Source organism: Heteronotia binoei, chromosome 8 (assembly GCF_032191835.1).
Source record: "Heteronotia binoei isolate CCM8104 ecotype False Entrance Well chromosome 8, APGP_CSIRO_Hbin_v1, whole genome shotgun sequence".
NCBI lineage: Eukaryota > Metazoa > Chordata > Lepidosauria > Squamata > Gekkonidae > Heteronotia > Heteronotia binoei.
The window spans coordinates 51,760,853-51,779,520 of NC_083230.1; the positions used below are offsets into that span (position 1 = coordinate 51,760,853).

The window sequence follows — 18,668 nt, forward strand, 5'->3', positions numbered from 1 at the left end:
TGGGAAGGCAGGCATCTGCTTGGTACTCTGTGCAGACATAGCAATGGCAACTTGCCTTTGTTATCTGGCACTTGATTATTCAGAATGCTCAGTAAATTGGCAAGTTCCTGCTCAACAACCATCATACTTCTGCATTGTTCCTGCCTTCTCTGCCTGTCAATTTGATTACTCTGGCCATTGCCTGACTTGTGACACCCAGTATTGCCAGCTGACATCATCTTCAAGAACCTCTTTTCCCCCACAGCTAACCTGAGCTGTTGGGAGTCAGTTATGCCAGAGAGGTTTCAAGCAACTGCCTTAATTTTGCTGTCTAGTGTACAGGATGGCTCCAAGGCTCAGGGGGAAGTGGAAAACTTCTGTCAGAAATAAGGGCTGTTGCCGTGGTGTACTGAAAAGGAAGCATTTTGGCTGGTGTGGATTCCTCTATATATGAAGCATGGCAAAGCAATAAGTTTGAGTAACTGGAATATTTGCTCACTGGCAACCCCCATTTCACAACAGTGCTGGATAACATAGCTTTTTACTGAAATGAATGACAGTCTGTACCTAGGAGCCCTGTTTACAGGCCTGCAAGGAGGTGGGAAGGCAGATGAAGTACAGTGGGCCACCTGCTGCTGGCAGAATGATGGAAGGCTTTCATGAGGGCCTCTGTAACAGCACAGGTCTTTGGTATCTCACTCCCTAACTGTCCTATCAGGCATCAGGCTGGCTTGGTCAGGGGGCTGCCAGACCTTCCTTTTGTCGCCATTTGTTCTGATCTCTTTTTCCCTCCAGCAAGCATGGCCATCAAGAGGGGGAGACTGCAGGGGGAGGATAAAATTCCCAGGGCCCATGAAGACACAGCAATGACAACTTGCATTCAGAATGCATCTGATTTATTTTACTTGTAATGGAGTTCTGCATTGTAGATATTAGGGACCCAGGAATGGCAGAGCACAGTAAATAGCATTTGCTCTGCTTTCTGGTCTATTACAAGGAGCCAAACACTTTCATATCCTGCAATCAACCAAGCCAGCACTGGAGCAAGGCAAGACCTGTCAGCACATCTTATGGCTGCCTGAGTCATTGCCAGGCTGCAGCCTCCTAACAAGGTTGTTGTTTCCAGCAGTCTTTCCTCTTTATTGTTTCCTTCCACCCAGCTCTGTAGGTTTGTGTCCACAGCCATATCTTCCCTGTTAATATGTGATAGAAAATAAAACAACCTTTCCTTTTCTTAATTTCTCTCTTCCTCTTTTCCGTACTTTTGTTCTCTACCTTTCATGATATGTCTTCATTAATCTCTCTCCCCCTAATTCCCCACCCTTTATTTGTCAGTCTTGGTCTCAACTCCTTGTCAGTCCTTTGGCAACTTAGAATGTACTTAATGGTAGTATAGCAGCAAACCTGTTCTTATTATGAACAAAAGTGAGGAGGGGGAAATTGTTTGCTGGGTCCATAACCGAGCCGCCCTGAGCCCACCTCGGTGGGGTAGGGCGGGATATAAATCGAATAAAAAAATAAAATAAAATAATAATAAATAATAACTGTTGGAAGAACTGTTATAGATAGTCCAGTTACCAGAACAAGTTTAGCAGAATTCATTAAGCTATACATGCAGGAGCATCTTTTCACCATGTATTCAAGCTTAGTCAGAAAGTTACACAGAGCCACTTCTTCCGTTTAGGACTAATAATTGTAACTAATAAGACTAATAATAGCCCTATATGGCCAAGGACCTGCTTACCTTAGGGACCGTCTCTCCCCACACGTTCCCCAGAGGGTACTTAGATCTGGGACACAAAATCTGTTAGTGATCCCCGGGCCGAGGGAGGCTAGATTAAAGTCAACTAGAGAGAGAGCCTTCTCGATTGCTGCCCACTTCTGGTGGAATCAGTTGCCAGAAGAAGTTAGGACCTTGCAGGACCTCACTCAGTTCCACAAGGCCTGTAAAACGACACTATTCCGGCTGGCCTTTAATCTGGAATGACTGATTTGGGAGTAGGGAATGACATTTTATATTCTGAACACCATCTGAAATGTAATATTGTCAACTGATATTAGCACCAGACTGTTTAAACTGTTATGTGAACTGTTCTGTTTTATGGGTTGTGAGTCACCCTGAGCCTGCTCCGACGGGGAGGGTGGGATATAAATCCAATAAACTTAAACTTAACTGTGTTATAGAACTACATTCTAGATAGGAAATAATAGAGATAGGATAGTAGACTAGTCTAACTTACTAAGTATGTCTGCAGATGGTGAGAGGGCCATCTGCATAATGGTGGCAAGATGGAGACAGCATTTCGTCCCTCTTGGTGTGTGTAAGGAGAAGTGTGTTATGGGAGGATGAACTGAAGGAAGGAGAGGCAATTTCCCTGAGAGTGGCATTCTATACGTCAAAGGGACACTGGCAGAAGAGAAGAGTAAAAACAAGAAGGATGTTTAATCCGACTATTTATCTACCTGACTTTCTTGCCATGAAGTCTGGCGGCTGAGACAGGAGACAGCAACCAGTCCTTCACTTCCAGTACCCCCTCTCGATGTCTTGTGACTCAACTCACAAGATTCATCTTCGTTCTCAGAACTTCAAAGTGTTCTCTAGGGAGTGGTTTGGTGAGTACATCTGCAATCATCTGCTTCTCTGAACAGTAGATCAGCTTGACAACTCCTTTCTGCAGATCTCTCACCAGGTGATATTTCATGTCAAAGTGTTTGGAGTGTGGACTCAAGTCTTCTTTCTCAGAAATCAAGTGCTCCTTTGGCTGTCTTAATATACTACTATGGGCTGTGGTATATCTATACCCATGTCTTTCAGTAGTTGAAGTAGCCATCATATCTCTTGACAGCCTAGTGCTGCTGACACATATTTTGCTTCAGAAGTGGAGTTCGCATCTGTGTTTTACCTCTTACTTGACCAGATTATAGTTCCTCCTCCACAAAAAATTATGTTGCCAGTAGTAGATTTTTTGTCAGCTAAGTCTCCAGCCCAATCAGCATCCACATATGTAACTTGTTCAGGGCTGTTATTGGCTGGTAGCCTAAGTTTAAATTCTGCAGTATCCTTTAGGTAACTCACAAGATTTTTAAGAGCTTTCCAGTCTCTGTTTGTGGGTTTTACAATGTTCTACACAATCTGTTCTAGTTAATATGGTTATGTATGGGGGGCTTACCTAATACTTCACAATATCTGTTGTCTTCAAGCAGAGTCCTCTAGTTGTTTGATGTAGTTTGTTTCCCATTGGAATGTATGTTGGAGCAATGTCTTCCATTTTTAAACTCTTTACTAGGTCTTCAAGATTTTGTTCTTGATTGTTGAGAAAACTGCTCTCTGTATTTGTATGCCTAGGTAATGTGTGACTTACCAAGTTGTTTGATTTCAATTTGCTTGCTCAGTTGAGCTATGATTTCCTTGCCGTCATCTGGATTTTCATTTGCTAACAATAAGTCATCTACATAAGTCAAACTATAAGTCCATTTTCCATTCTTGCATTTGGTATATAGGCAAGGAACAGATGCACTTCTCTTGAAGTTTGCCTGAAGTAGCATATCATTCATTTTGGTGTTCAGGCTCTTGTGGCCTGTTTCAAGTCATATATACTGCTTTGAAGCTTGTAGACAAGATCTTCCTTGTCTTTTTCTATGAAACCAGGTAGCTATTGCATACAGACTTCTCCATGCAAGAATGCAGTTTTTACATCTAAATGTTCAACCTGCCTTTTATTTGCTGCAACATTTGAGAGTGTTCTTATTGTTGTGTGCTTGACAGATGCAAAGGTCTCATCATAGTCCTGACCGTATTTTATTTATTTATTTATTTAATCAAATTTATATCCCGCCCTTCCCTGATGGGCTCATTTTGGTGAGTATCCTTTGGCCACCTATCTGGCTTTGTAGCATTGGATCTTGCAGTCTGTATCATGCATCAGCTTGAATACCCACTTACATCCTACAGCTTTCTTCCCTTAAGTGTTTACGTTATTCTTACATAGAGAATTCAGCTCCTTTCTCACAGTGTGCTTCCACTCCTGTGCCTCTTGAGGTGGTAGGTGGGAGACGTCTTCCCATGATGAAGTTTCCAGTACTTCCCATGATGAAGGTTCCACCGTCCCTTCTAACAGATTCAGTTTTAGGGTTGGAATACCTTTATTGGGGGTTTCTCACCTCAACTTCTGTAGTCTCTCTGGGTTCAGGCACATTTGGTGGAGCATTTCTGGGTTCCCTCTGTGGTTCAGGCACAGTGAGGTGAACATTAGTCAGGAACACCTCAGGATTTTCTGCTTCTTCCTTGGTATTGATCACATCATGAGACTCCATCTGGCTGTACATTTCAGTGCTAGCCTCCTCTGAACCTTGAGGTAGTTCTCTTTTCATCAAAGTGAACAGATCTGCTTATTGTGATCTCATTGATCTTGGATCCAAGATTCTGTAGCCTTTACACCTAGCTGAGTAATCTATGAAAATGCCTTCCATGGTACCATGACCTGGATAATCCAGGAAAGCCAGATCTCATCAGATCTTGGAAGCTAAGCAGGGCCGACTGACAAATACTTGTCTTGAAATACCACTAGTCAGGGGGATAGGGGCAGGCTTTATTCAGCCACCTCTCTGAATATCCTCCAGGCTCCCAGTAGGAGTCAGTCTCCAGAAGTCTCCATGACTTCCAGGTGTAGACACATACACACAAAGTGCAAAGATCGCCTCCCCCCAAAAATAAAATGCCTTCCATGGTTATGCCAGCTACCTGGGAACATTTTTTTTCTTTTTGGAATATACACAAGGGCTTTACAGCCAAACACTTTTAAAAGGTCCATATATGGTTTCTTACCAAACCAGAGTGGGCTGCCTGTCACTTTTGTGGTCAGCCTATTTTGTGTGTATGTGGCTGTGAAAACAGCTCTACCACAGAATTTTTCTGGAAGACAAGAATTTTTAAGCATGCAATGTACTGCATCCAGAAGAGTGCAATTCTTGTATTTCACCACTCCATTTTGCTCTGGATTGTGGGGTACTGTTGTCTGATGCTATATCCTTTCTTCTCTCAGAAACCGTTGCATTGCATGGATGTATATTCTCTTATCCTGTAAAAAAACTTGAAACTTTTCATTAATTAGATAAATTGTAATGTATCTTGAGAAATCATAATTCAGCAGCAAGTACTTGAGCCCACCAGTTGTGGCTCATAGAGGCCCACACACATCACTATGGATCAGATGTAATGGTGCTGTGGTCTTTCTCCTGTGTGCTGATGGAATGGTTGTTTAATAGCTTTGACTGCAGACAACGAATACAATATAGGTTAGAATCACATTCAGTAAAATTTATCGCTTTGACCAAAGCCTTTTCCTGCAAGTCCTTAATAGTTTGAATGCTCTTGTGACATGTCTTGCAATGCCACAAAAGGATACATGCATCATGGCTGTGTGTCCTTGCAACATTTACTTCTTGTTCAGGCAACTCATAATCACTATCAGATTCAAGTTTAGGCATTTCTTCATCATCAGAATGTTGTTCTGACATTGCATCATGTTCAGGTTCATTTTTGGAATCAGCATGGCAAAAACCAGATGACTAATATTCATATAGAAATTAGCTTGTGCTGAAACATCATCCCTCTGCATGTTATAAAGTCCATTCTCCATTATTCCAGTCATGGGAACTTGTTTATCTTTTGTAACGAAGCAGGCTTTATCATCAATTTCAAAATGATACCTTTCCTTTGCCAGTTGGGACACAGATAACTCATTTCCTATAAACTCCTTTATGAATAATACATTTTCTACAACAAGTCCATTTGCACCATCTGTTGATGGGATGAGTACTATCCCAATGGCTGGGGCTGTCAGAAAATTTCCATCAGCTAAGTATACCCATAGTGGTCTTGGGATCTTTTGCATATCAGTGAGCAATTACTCTGAGCAACACACATGCTGGGGCACTCGTGAGTCAACTAGAAATTTTTCAGCATTTTCATCAAAGGAAACAGAAAATTCCTGATGCTTAAAATGATTTGCGGCATTGTTTTTAGTATTTTTTAATTTCTTTTGTCCTTTTTCAGATGCATACATTGAGAAGAGATATGCCCTTCCCCTCCTCAGATAAAACATTTAGTTTGTGTCTTTCATTTAGAAGCTGAGGAAGCTGGCTCTCTCCCCTGCTGTGTGCTCATGCTAATGCATACCTTTGTTAATGACCCCTGATCTCTTCAGTCGCCAACCCTCCTATGGAGTGACTGAGCCTCCAGTCAGGAGACTTCATGGTTTCAAGCAACTTTATGAATGAAATGGTCTGGCAACATTTTGACATCATTGCTCAGCACTTTTTTTTGATTTTATGATATAGCTCATTTTTAGCATTATTAAAAGTCATGTTTCCTTTTATCTCCAAATAGCTAATTATTATGTGAAGGAAAGACTCCGAGAGAGACATAAATAATGCAGGTATACCAACTTTCTCATTCATCAGCTCTCTAGAATCACTATATTCTAAGAATACATCTTATAATTTACTTGCATGCATTTGAATGCATTGACCTCCCACATATTTTAACTTCTCTAATTTCTGCCAGATCATGTATCTGGAGGTGCAGCCAACATGCTTATTTGCTGATATTAAAGCACTATACATCTCTTTAGCACATGTAAAATCCTGGACTTTAAATAGGTAATGAGCATACAGAGAATTCATGAGAATCCATTGGGCTTGCTTGTTAGATGCCATCCAGTCATCCTTTCTTTTTTTGATGCACCTTTGGGTGGTGGTGGGAGGGATACTTCTCCAAGTGTTGTTCCAGCCCATCTAAGCATAAAGCATATCAAAGATACACTGGCCATTCTGTGAAATTGTCTCTTGAAAGAATAACTAAGTGGCCTCTTGTATGTGAGTAAGCTGAAATTAAGCCATGAATTCACCTCTGAATCTAAGGCCCTGTCTACAAGCAGCTTGCTTTGCTACAGGCAGCATTTCTTTTCTTTTCTTAAATGCCTATCAGCTGGCCATTTCACACTGTGGTCACTGAGGGAGGCAGATTCAACTTTTAGGTGGCATGGCTTGTACACATTAAAACCAATACTAGTTAAGCTGCTTAACTGGGGTTCCAAATTTGTTCATATTCCCCACCATCCATCAAACTAGTAAATTGCACACACACACACCCCCGACATGTATGGATTTTTAATCTTTTGTATTGGGTGCACATAAGGAACAAAAGTTAGAACTCCACTTCCACATTAGTTTTAATTACATTTTAAAAGCTGTTCAGGCAGTGGGTTGTTGTATTGGTGGGACATCAAATATCTCTTTGTAAATGCTACTTGCTACTACATTCATTAAGTTTCATGTTGTATGACAAATTATATAATATTTTTGGGCAATATGTCAGAAAAGTTCATTCCAGTGATCCCAGTACTTCTCATCCAGCACTACTACATAATGAGTTTCCCTTGCTTTCATGCTAAGTAATTGCACAAAGGTAAACTGAAGTAAATTTCTCACTGATTTACTTACTGGAGACATGATAGGAAGTTTTTGTGCACTACAACCCACTTAATCAGATGTATCCTATGCTGGTACACATATGTATGTGTGTACAAATATAAAATTTCAAAATTTGACACATCGTTAAGAACAGGGTAAGAATCTTTGGTGGGCCCAAGTGGAATCTTTGTCTGGCTCTCAGCAGCCCTGCCAGCAAGTTAAGGCAATAAGCTACTTTTTACTCAACTTGTGGGTTTATGTGTCACAGTGGTTTGAGAGAGAAGTGAAAAGGTCACCTACAAAAGCAACCACAAGTCAGATCAAAAGGACAACAGAAAATGAAAAGCAGTGAAAGCCCTGCATACTCCCCTCATGTCCTTCTATGTGCAAAAATGCATCTTGGGAATTAAGACCTATATGTGTCTACAGAGTGCCCTGATTTTCTATAAAAACATTTCACTCATTCACATACTTTGTTTTAAAAAATCTAGTAACGAAGGTAGAATGTCTGTTAATTCTCATTTAGTTAATATTTTTATGTATCTACACAAGCAGGATGAAAACAAAATCTAACTATGAATTTTAGCATAAAAAGGGAAAATACATTCTGTGTGTATTGTATTTGCTTCTGTCATTTAACATCAATTGCATTAAAGCTTAAAATTTAAAACTGATCCAGGACCCTTATTCAGTTTTTTCATGAATCTTGAAGTTGTTCATAAAACAATTCTGTTATTGATTAAAACAAGGCAATTGTATTAGTGATGCTCCTTCTTTTCAGACTGTCCTAGAATTCTGTGCCCCTGTCTGTTTATTGTAAGCACTGAAGTGGTTATAATAAATAGACATTGGTAATTTCTTTAACTGTATCTTCAGTTGTTCTCTAATGAGCAGGAAATGAGGAAGGAAATGACTCTGAAGTATAAAAAAGGGAGGATATGAACAGTAGCACATCTTCAGTGAAAAACAAATCCAAAGTGATAGGTGGGAAAAGAAAAGACAGAGAAGGGTAATTTAATTAACATAACAAAAAAAACCCAAGCAAGCAACAATTTCATGTGCACATCTTCTGTACAAGTTGCAGATGGAATTTTGAATGTGCATTCCTATATAGGGTGTTTTCGCCAACCCCTGTTGATCTGACCACATCTTTTGAACAGAATATTTATGCACATCTGGGTATACCAGTTGTTACATGTGATCAGTTGTCTAAAGTGCAGCTGGGTTAGGGACACTGTGGGAGATTGGAATGCTCATCAATTATGATTATTGTGTTTTAATGCAAATAACACTTTCATTAAATTGGAAATGCCACCCTTGTGAAGTGTTAGCATTTATTTAATATTTTTCCATTGCCTAAACAGCTCATCAAGGCCACATGGTTTAGTGTGTGTGTGTGTGTGTATATATATATACTCACACACATATGTTATATATATGTTTAGCATATGTTAAAGAACATTCAATTATACATATAGAATGTCACAGGGTTCCATTTTATGATTAACATTTATATGATTCTGTTAATTGGGATCATCTAGAGCTTTGAGGTTGGATATCATCAATAAGCAGAAAACATCGAGCTCTGTATTTTTATTATGCTTATCCCAGGCCCAGATGCATCTACCTAGTTCTGAACCAGTGCTTTGAGTTGGTAGCTAAGGCAGAAAAGCTGAAGACAGAGGTGATGTTGGTTGGGAAGGGTGATGTTCTGGAGCCACTGTATCCAATTTTAGTAAATGGAGTTTGGAATTGGAATGCAGACAATGACGACGACTGCAGATTTATACCCCACCCTTCTCTCTGAATCAGAGACTCAGAGCGGCTTACAATCTCCTATATCTTCTCCCCTTACAACAGACACCCTGTGAGGTGGGTGGGGCTGAGAGAGCTCTCCCAGAAGCTGCCCTTTTAAGGACAGCTCTGAGAGAGCTATGGCTGACCTGCCATTCCAAGTGGAATGGAAAGAGTGGGGAATCAAACCAGGTTCTCCTAGTAAAAGTCTGCACACTTAACCACTACACCAAAGTGACTCTCCCCTACAAGCTTGGAGGGTGCTCATGAACCCAACTTTGTTATTTGAAAGCAAGCTGATGTAGTCCAAGGCCCTGTTCACACAGCATGTTGAGTCCGTGTTAAACTGACCCGGTTCTGTTCCGAATATCTTTGTTCTGGATATTATCGATCAGACTGTCATACTGCAATTCGAATCACTCTGCGGTGAAACCGTCTTCTACCATCCACATGACGGCACCATGCAGTACTTCCCCCCCTCCTTTATGAGCATTATGTGCATGCACGCATGTGCATAGGTTAAAACATTATGTAGTTATGCAGTCATGCGCATATCGCTAAGTAGTAAAAAAAACGGTGACCGTAAACCAGATGTCTGAGGCTCCTTTTGCTCCAGGACAGCCTTCAGACATCCGAAAGTTGGTCGAGAACTATCCAGATGGGGAAACTACAAGGTGAAACCAGAGAACTCAAAAAACACCGCAAAGGAGCAGGTAACGAAATGCTCCGGTTCCGAGAAGGATTGGGGGGGCCTACTATGAGTTAATACTGGGAGGCAGATGTTGCTGTCTGATCAGCCACTTTTAATTCAGTATGAAACAGCAGCGACAACTGATTATACTGTGTGTCTGAACAGCCCCCAAGAGTGCCTTATCCCATCTACATCCTGTTTACCAACCCCTACCCTTCTTAAAATCAGCTGATCTGGCCATGCTGATTCATGCATTTGTAAGCTTGCAATTAAATTCCTGAAATGTGCTTTATGTTGGGCTGCCCTTGAAGACAACCTGAAAACTTCAGTTGATTCAGAATGTGATAGCCTGATTATTTTCAGGAGCTAGTTGGCAGGAACATAACTCACTTAACTTAAGCTGTTTTAATCAGCTGTCAATTTGTTTCTGATCCCATTTCAAGGGGCTTGTATCTTTTGAGGTCCTTCATGGTCAAGAACCCATATATCTAAAAGACCATCTCCTTCCATATTTCCCTGTGTGCCAACTTTCTGGCTGTTCCCCAGCATAAGATCGCTATCGTCTGTCCTTTCTACATTTCAGCTGACTACTTTGTGGAGCAGGCTCCCCGAGGAAGTGAGAAGGGTTCTGCCTTTAGAGATGTGTAGGAAATGCAATCACTTGAGGTTTTATTATGTTAGATTTAAATTGTGATCATTTTAATTATGATTTGTAAACTCCTTGAGCCACGAGGAAAGGCAGGATATAAATATTTTAATGTGCATTCAGGTGCATAGTCATGTTGGTCAGAAACAATAGAACACAGACATAGATATCTTACTGCAGTTTCTCAGAGCAGTAAGCCTTTAATTATGACTTTGGATTCTGTGCCCACTTTATGCACTGTTCTTTTTCTTCCAGCGTATTTATTCTGTAGCTACAATTTAAAAAGCACTTTTCTAAATTGGAGTAGAACCTCACTTCTGACATGTGTGGGGTGGCATCCAAAGGTGTGTTTTTTTAATTACACAATTGCCCTAACACAGCTGCACAGTAGCATTCGGCAAGCACCTTCCATTTAAATCCTTGTAGTTCAGGTTTTGTGTATGCATTTTAGGGTCAATTGGTTGAATGAATGGAAACAGAAACAAACACAGGCAAAGGGGAAAACCTACTGTTGAAACTGACCAGATTTTTCCTGAAACTGACAAGCAGTAGCAAAGCCCTGTTTTCCATATTGCCAAACACTAGGGGATTCTCTGCTTTGTTATCAACCACTATGAAAAATGGGAGTCACAGAATCTCATAATATGTGAGCACATGTTGAGTGTACAGAATGCCCAGCAGAACCCACTAACACTAGCATTGCAAGCTGTGATTGTTGGCAATGTGTGTGTGTGCATATACACTTGTGCAAAATCAACTGCAACCCAATTCTTTGCACAGGGCTGCAATTTGTATGGGGGAGGAGTTCTCTGGCAGGAGCTCTGGAGAGCTTTTTTAGTCCTGTGCCACTACATTGAAAAAAAGGGGGTATTTTCACCGATGCCCTACTACAGCTGCATAGTAAGACAGATTTCCTGCGCTTCTTTACAAATTTGCATAGTTTCCTCTTTGTAATTCTCTAATTTAATCCTGCACACTGGTCATGATCTTGGCAAGGGTTTGTTTTAAGCCTGTCCTGTGTGGATTGCACTCTTCTTCCAAATAGATTGATCCCAAGTGATTCTGCAATCTGGCAGTTTACAGAAGGTCCATGTGGCTCAGCTGCCATTTTAATATTAGGCCTCCAGAGGCTGCCAAAATGCCCCCCCCCCCAAAAGAAAACTTTGTTCACTGAAGCATGAAAGGGAAAAATGTTTTCAAAGTTTTTCCGCATCGCGGGAAAAGCCAGCAAGACCAGATGGCCCCATTTGCATGGCCCCATTTGCAAATGCCACCCCCGCTGGGTGTTCCCGAAGTAAAAGTCTTCGAAGTAAAATTGGTGAGTTGGAATCTTTAGTGTTGAGAGAAAACATAGACATTGTGGGAATTTCAGAAAGTTGGTGGAATGAGGAGAATCATTGGGACATGGTGATTCCTGGATATAAGTTATATCGGAAGGATAGGGAAGGAAGGGTTGGAGGTGGGGTGGCTCTGTATGTCAGAGAGGGCATACGGTCCAGTAAGACTGAGGTCAGAGAATTAGATTCCCTTATAGAAATGCTTTGGGTTGAAATAAAGGGCCCCAAAGGCAATTTAACTATGGGAGTTTGTTATCGCCCACCAAATCGAAAGACAGAGGACAACTATAATATGATGGAAAGCTTAAAGATGTTGGCTAGATGAAAAAACTGTGTCGTCTTAGGTGATTTTAACTACCCGCAGATTGATTGGGTCAATATGTGTTCTGGTCGAGAGAAAGAGACTGAGTTTCTAGATGCTCTCAATGACTGTGCTATGGAGCAGATGATCACAGAACCTACCAGGGGTGGGGCGATCCTGGATTTGGTCCTAAGTAATGCCCAAGAACTGGTGAGAGATGTAAAAGTGATCGCACCGCTTGGGAGCAGTGACCATAACGTTATTGATTTCACTATTTGTATAAATAAGGAGTTGCCCCAAAAGACCAGCACAACTACGTTTAACTTTAAAGGGGTAAATTCTCTGAGATGCGGAGGCATATGAAGAGGAAACTGAAAGGAAAGGTAAATACAGTCAAAACCCTTGGGGAAGCTTGGAGGCTATTTAAAAATACAATTCTAGAAGCTCAGATAAAATATATACCACAAGTTAGGAACAAACAGGTATAAGAGAAGGCCTGCATGGTTAACAAACAAAGTAATGGAAGCTGTAAAAGGTAAGAAGGACTCCTTTAAGCAGTGGAAAGCTAGTCCAAATGAAATTAATAAAAGGGAACACAGGCAATGGCAAATCAAGTGCAAGACTGTGATCAGGCAGGCAAAAAGGGACTATGAGGAGCATATTGCAAAAAACATAAAGACCAACAATAAAAATTTCTTCAAATATATTACAAGCAGGAAACCAGCCAGGGAAGCAGTGGGACCCTTGGATGACCAAGGGGTCAAAGGATTACTGAGGGAGGATAGGGAAATGGCTGAGAAGCTAAATGAATTTTTTGCCTCCGTCTTCAGTGTGGAAAATGAGAAGTGTTTGCCTACTCCGGAACCACTTCTGTTGGAAGGGGTGTTGAAAGACCTGAGCCAGATTGAGGTGACAAGAGAGAAGGTCCTACAACTGATTGACGAACTAATAATAATAATAATAATAATAATAATAAGAAGAAGAAGAAGAAGAAGAAGAAGAAGAAGAAGAAGAAGAAGAAGAAGAAGTTTTTATTTATACCCTGCCCTCCCTGCCAAGACAGGCTCAGGGCGGCTTACAAATATCATGATATAGCAATAAAACAAAAGAAATACAATCAATAAACAAGTGACATAAATAAATACAATATATAAGTTAACGTTAAAATTAATCTAAAAACAATTCAATGGTGCTACAATCTCTCTTTGTGCAAAATGGCTTGATATTAATTCTGGTTTCATCTTAAAAAGCTAGTTGGAAGAGGGCGGTTTTGCAAGCCCTACGGAACTGATTAAAATCCCGTAGGGCCCGCACCTCTTCCGGTAGCTGATTCCACCATTGGGGTGCCTTTATAGAGAAGGCTTGTTCCCTGGTTGTTTTTAATTTGGCCTCCTTAGGCCCCGGGATTTCCAGAAGATTTTGTGAGCTGGAATGCAGTGCTGGACGGGGAACATATGAGGAGAGGCAGTCCCTAAGGTAGGCATGTCCTCAGCCATATAGGGCTTTAAAAGTGATAACCAGCACCTTGTAACGAACCCGGTATACTAATAAGTCACCAGGTCTGGATGGCATACATCCAAGAGTTCTGAAAGAACTCAAAGTTGAACTTGTGGATCTCCTGACAAAAATATGTAATCTTTCATTGAAATCTGCCTGCGTTCCTGAGGACTGGAAGGTAGCAAATGTCACCCCATTCCACCAAGCATATAGGGACAGGTTTGTTTCCCCGTTTGTAGTCAAACCAATAGCAGATGCCGACGGGGCATGTTTGGAGAAACTTTTGGTGGATGCAAGTCCATCTATCTCTAGACAGATAGCTAAATTCTGCCATTACCTGGTGAAGTTCCATACTAAGAAACAAGAAATGGTAGGTTTTGTATGATCTGTTTGAATTTTAGGTTATAAATGATTTTAGATATTCGGATTTAAAGGATTTTATATTAATTTGAACTGATTCTGGATTTTAAAATTGGTTAAATTATATTTTAGTTATCCCCGACCTGTATAGGTGCGGAAAAGTTTTAAGTATTTTATTGTATTTTATGTATTTTAGGAGGGGTTTTACATGATGTGTTATAATTTTTATATTGGTCTATGACCGTAATAAAAAGTTCATTCATTCATTCACCCCTATCTTTAAAAAGGGTTCTAGAGGAGATCCAGGTAACTACAGGCCAGTCAGTCTGACTTCAATACTGGGAAAGTTGGTAGAAAACCATTATCAAGGACAGAATGAGTAGGCACATTGATGAACACGAGTTATTGAGGAAGACTCAGTATGGGTTCTGTAAGGGAAGATCTTGCATCACTACATTTCTTTGAGGGAGTGAACAAACATGTGGACAAAGGAGACCCGATAGATATTGTTTACCTTGGCTTCCAGAAAGCTTTTGATAAAGTTCCTCATCAAAGGCTCCTTAGTAAGCTCGAGAGTCATGGAGTAAAAGGACAGGTCCTCTTGTGTATCAAAAACTGGCTAATAAATAGGAAGCAAAGAGTGAGTATAAATGATTAAATGGTATAAATGATTAAAGGGCTGGAGCACTTTCCCTATGAAGAAAGGTTGAAATGCTTGGGACTCTTTAGCTTGGAGAAACGTCGACTGCGGGGTGACATGATAGAGGTTTACAAGATAATGCATGGGATGGAGAAAGTAGAGAAAGAAGTACTTTTCTCCCTTTCTCATAATACAAGAACTCGTGGGCATTCGATGAAATTGCTGAGCAGACAGGTTAAAACGGATAAAAGGAAGTACTTCTTCACCCAAAGGGTGATTAACATGTGGAATTCACTGCCACAGGAGGTGGTGGCGGCCACAAGTATAGCCACCTTCAAGAAGGGTTTAGATAAAAATATGGAGCACAGGTCCATCAGTGGCTATTAGCCACAGTGTATGTGTGTATACAAAATTTTTTGCCACTGTGTGACACAGAGTGTTGGACTTGATGGGCCGTTGGCCTGATCCAACATGGCTTCTCTTATGTTCTTATGTTCTTAAATGGGCAGTCTTCGCAGTGGAGGATGGTAAGCAGTGGAGTGCCGCAGGGCTCAGTACTGGGTCCCATGCTCTGTAACTTGTTCATAAATGATTTGGAGTTGAGAGTAAGCAGTGAAGTGGCCAAGTTTGCAGATGACACTAAATTGTTCAGGGTGGTGAGAACCAGAGAGGATTGTGAGGAACTCCAAAGGGATCTGTTGAGGCTGGGTGAGTGGGCATCAATGTGGCAGATGAGGTTCAATGTGGCCAAGTGCAAAGTAATGCACGTTGGGGCCAAGAATCCCAGCTGCAAATACAAGTTGATGGGGTGTGAACTGGCAGAGACTGACCAAGAGAGAGATCTTGGGGTCGTGGTAGATAACTCACTGAAAATGTCAAGACAGTGTGCAATTGCAATGAAAAAGGCCAACACCATGCTGGGTATTATTAGGAAAAGAATTGAAAACAAATCAGCCAGTATCATAATGCCCCTGTATAAATCGATGGTGCGGTCTAATTTGGAATACTGTGTGCAATTCTGGTGACCGCACCTGAAAAGGGATATTATAGCATTGGAAAAAGTGCAGAAAATGGCAACTAGAATGATGAAAGGTTTGGAACACTTTCCCTATGAAGAAAGGTTAAAACACTTGGGGCTCTTTAGCTTGGAGAAACGTCGACTGCGGGGTGACATGATAGAGGTTTAGAAGATTATGCATGGGATAGAGAAGGTAGAGAAAGAAGTACTTTTCTCCCTTTCTCACAATACAAGAACTCATGGGCATTCAATGAAATTGCTATATATATGTATATATATTTGGACTATGTATATATATATACATAGCCCAAACCAGCCAAGGGAAGACCTCCCATTGCCCCTCTCTTGCTGCCACGACCCTCCCCCCCTTTGAAATCCCATGTGAGTTCCCCTCAACGGCGGCAAATTTTGCTCAATTAGAGCAGCAGCAGGCAAAACTTGCTCAATTAGAGCAGCAGCGGCAGATACTTCTACTGCAGCTTTAAGCTTTGAGGCAATTACAAGGCAAATTACAAGGAAAATGAGGAGAAGAAGTAATGCACTGCGGTGAGCTTCAATGATTGGAGGGGCCATGTAGTTGGAGGGGGGGTTGAAAGGCTGGGCTGGGCCCCCCATGGCTACAGGCCTAGCTCCTATCAGGCCCCTGAGCAACTGGCTGCCATCTGCTTCTCTCCCTCCCTCTCTCTCTCTCTCGCTTCCTTCTGCATAACAGCTTACTTTTCCAGGCTTGCTCAATGCACAAAAGCTACAGAGCAAAGCCTCTATTTTCTCCCTTGGCTGCGGCTCCTCCCTTGGGGAGGAAGGGGGGGGGAGAGGTTGCTATGCCAGGCTCTCTCAATCACACAGCAGAACTACTGAGCCAAGCCTCTCTTTCTTCTATTGATCATGGTTCCTCAGAGCAAGAGTTGGCAGTTAGAGATTGTTAAACTAAATATTTCAAGAGTGCTAATGTTTTAAACATTTTTTTAAAAAAGACCTTTAATTGTGTTTGTCTGTGTCCTTTATAAAGTTTATATCTCCACTGCCCAGCATTATATTTTATAACACGCATGACCTGGCCCAACGAAGTCCCATTTATGTCAGATCTGGCCATCATAACAAATGAGTTCAACACCCCTGTAGATATCAGGGCCTGCAGTGACTAGGGGTAAGAAAGTAAAATTCTTCCTCCTATCACCTCTTCTGGTTTTCTGCTTCACGGTATTTAGTTACTCTGAAATTGATTTCCATAATTAGCCATTTAATTAGATTGTAAAGATATTTTTGGAGCTCTTAATCTTAGCAAGTTATCACTGTAAATAGTTTGGATAATTTATATCCCTCTATTGCCCAAATTATTTGGCTGTTTACTACCCTCTGCTTCCAGTTTTTAAGAACAGAACCCATCCTCTTAACCCATGACTGAGTTTACATAGGAGTCTCCTGATGAAGGATTTTGTCAGATATTTTTAGAAGCCCCAATACATGCCTACCAGCTAGAAAGTAAATATATGATGGTATTATGTATTTTATCACACAAATAGGCACCTTAAAATGAATTAGATTACACTTGATCTAAAAATAAGATGGGCTGCAGTCCAACAAAATTAATGAAATTTAACTATGCTCTGAATTACAACCATAGTAAAAAGCCTGCTGTAACAATGTGAAAATGTCTTATTTTTTTACTACATTGTATCTAATTATGCTAGCTATTAAGCTATTTCCAATAATCCTTTCAGTAACTTTAATCACATTGGTTCTTTCTCTGAATCCCACCATTATCATTTTTGGCCTGGATGGGGAAGAAGAGTTCGCATGTGTAATTTTAAATTGACAAAGCCTTAGACTTAAATTAATATGAGAACATTTCCACACAGCAGGGTTAATCTACTTCCTTTTAGTTTTACTGGTTAAGTCATAGTCAAAAATTCATTACAACAAATTCAGTTTTCATAATTCAGGGCAGATTTAAATCTGTATTTGTAGGGAAAAAGCAGTTGGTGGAAGGGGAGGGTCTTTACCCCATCCTGAGTCTGATAGTTCTCTCATGTAGATTTCTCCATATGGGCTTTCTTCTGCTCCCCTGATATGTCTTATTTGTAATCTTGGACTTTTATAGGGAAAGGTCAAATATGATCTTCTTTCATTGATTCTCCCTGGCAGATCTGTTTCTGATTATAAGGTGAGCATAGGGCTGTGAAACTACACGGAGATGGAGACATATGGTTCTGACTTCATATTCCTTATGCAATCCAGAGTTCTATGTTTTATTTATTTGTTTGCATTATTTGTAGTCCACCTTTCTCTTTGAGACTGAAGATGGATTCCATAGTGTAAGTCAAATACAATTAACAGCAAGGGGCATTCAGTAAAACAGTGCAATGGAGTTTGGATTACAGAAATCTGAAACAGTGCTTCAGCAACCTGAAATACAGTAACACTTGCAGGTGTTCTCTCATACAAAGAATTATGCAAGTCCAATTTTTCCTGCTTTTGGGTGAGAGAGGGGAGGATGTATTTTATGGTTATATGTTTTTGCCTGACAGTGTCACAGCATGTTTTATTGTGTTGCCTCCTAATACATCTGTTTATTTCATTAAATCACTTATGCAATTAGAATGTGGGCATCTGGTTGGGTTAACTGCAGGTATGTGATTGGTGGTTTGTATCTGTAGGGCCAACAGAAGTAGTTGAGGCAAGAAAGGAGCAGGTCTCACAGGCAAGGTAGAGAGGGGAACCATTTATGGAAGGCAAAACATTCAGTCACACACACACACACATTTCAGTTGAATGCGTTTATTCTTTTTTTAAAAGGAGGGGCTAGAAGAACAATTGCTATGACTTTTTAAAAATCTTTTTGTTAGAGGGTAAAGACTTCCATTTATTCCATTTGAATCATCACAGACTTTTAAAAGTACATTCAGTTTAAATAAACTCTTGTAGCACATTA

The 18,668-nt window shown here is 40.7% G+C and overlaps 1 protein-coding gene across 3 annotated transcripts in view; it reads left to right on the forward strand.

Moving 5' to 3' along the window:
- The window catches only part of TRHDE (thyrotropin releasing hormone degrading enzyme), a 450,694-nt gene that overhangs the window by 351,666 nt on the left and 80,360 nt on the right, over positions 1–18,668 (forward strand). The gene's annotated exons all lie outside the window — the stretch shown is intronic.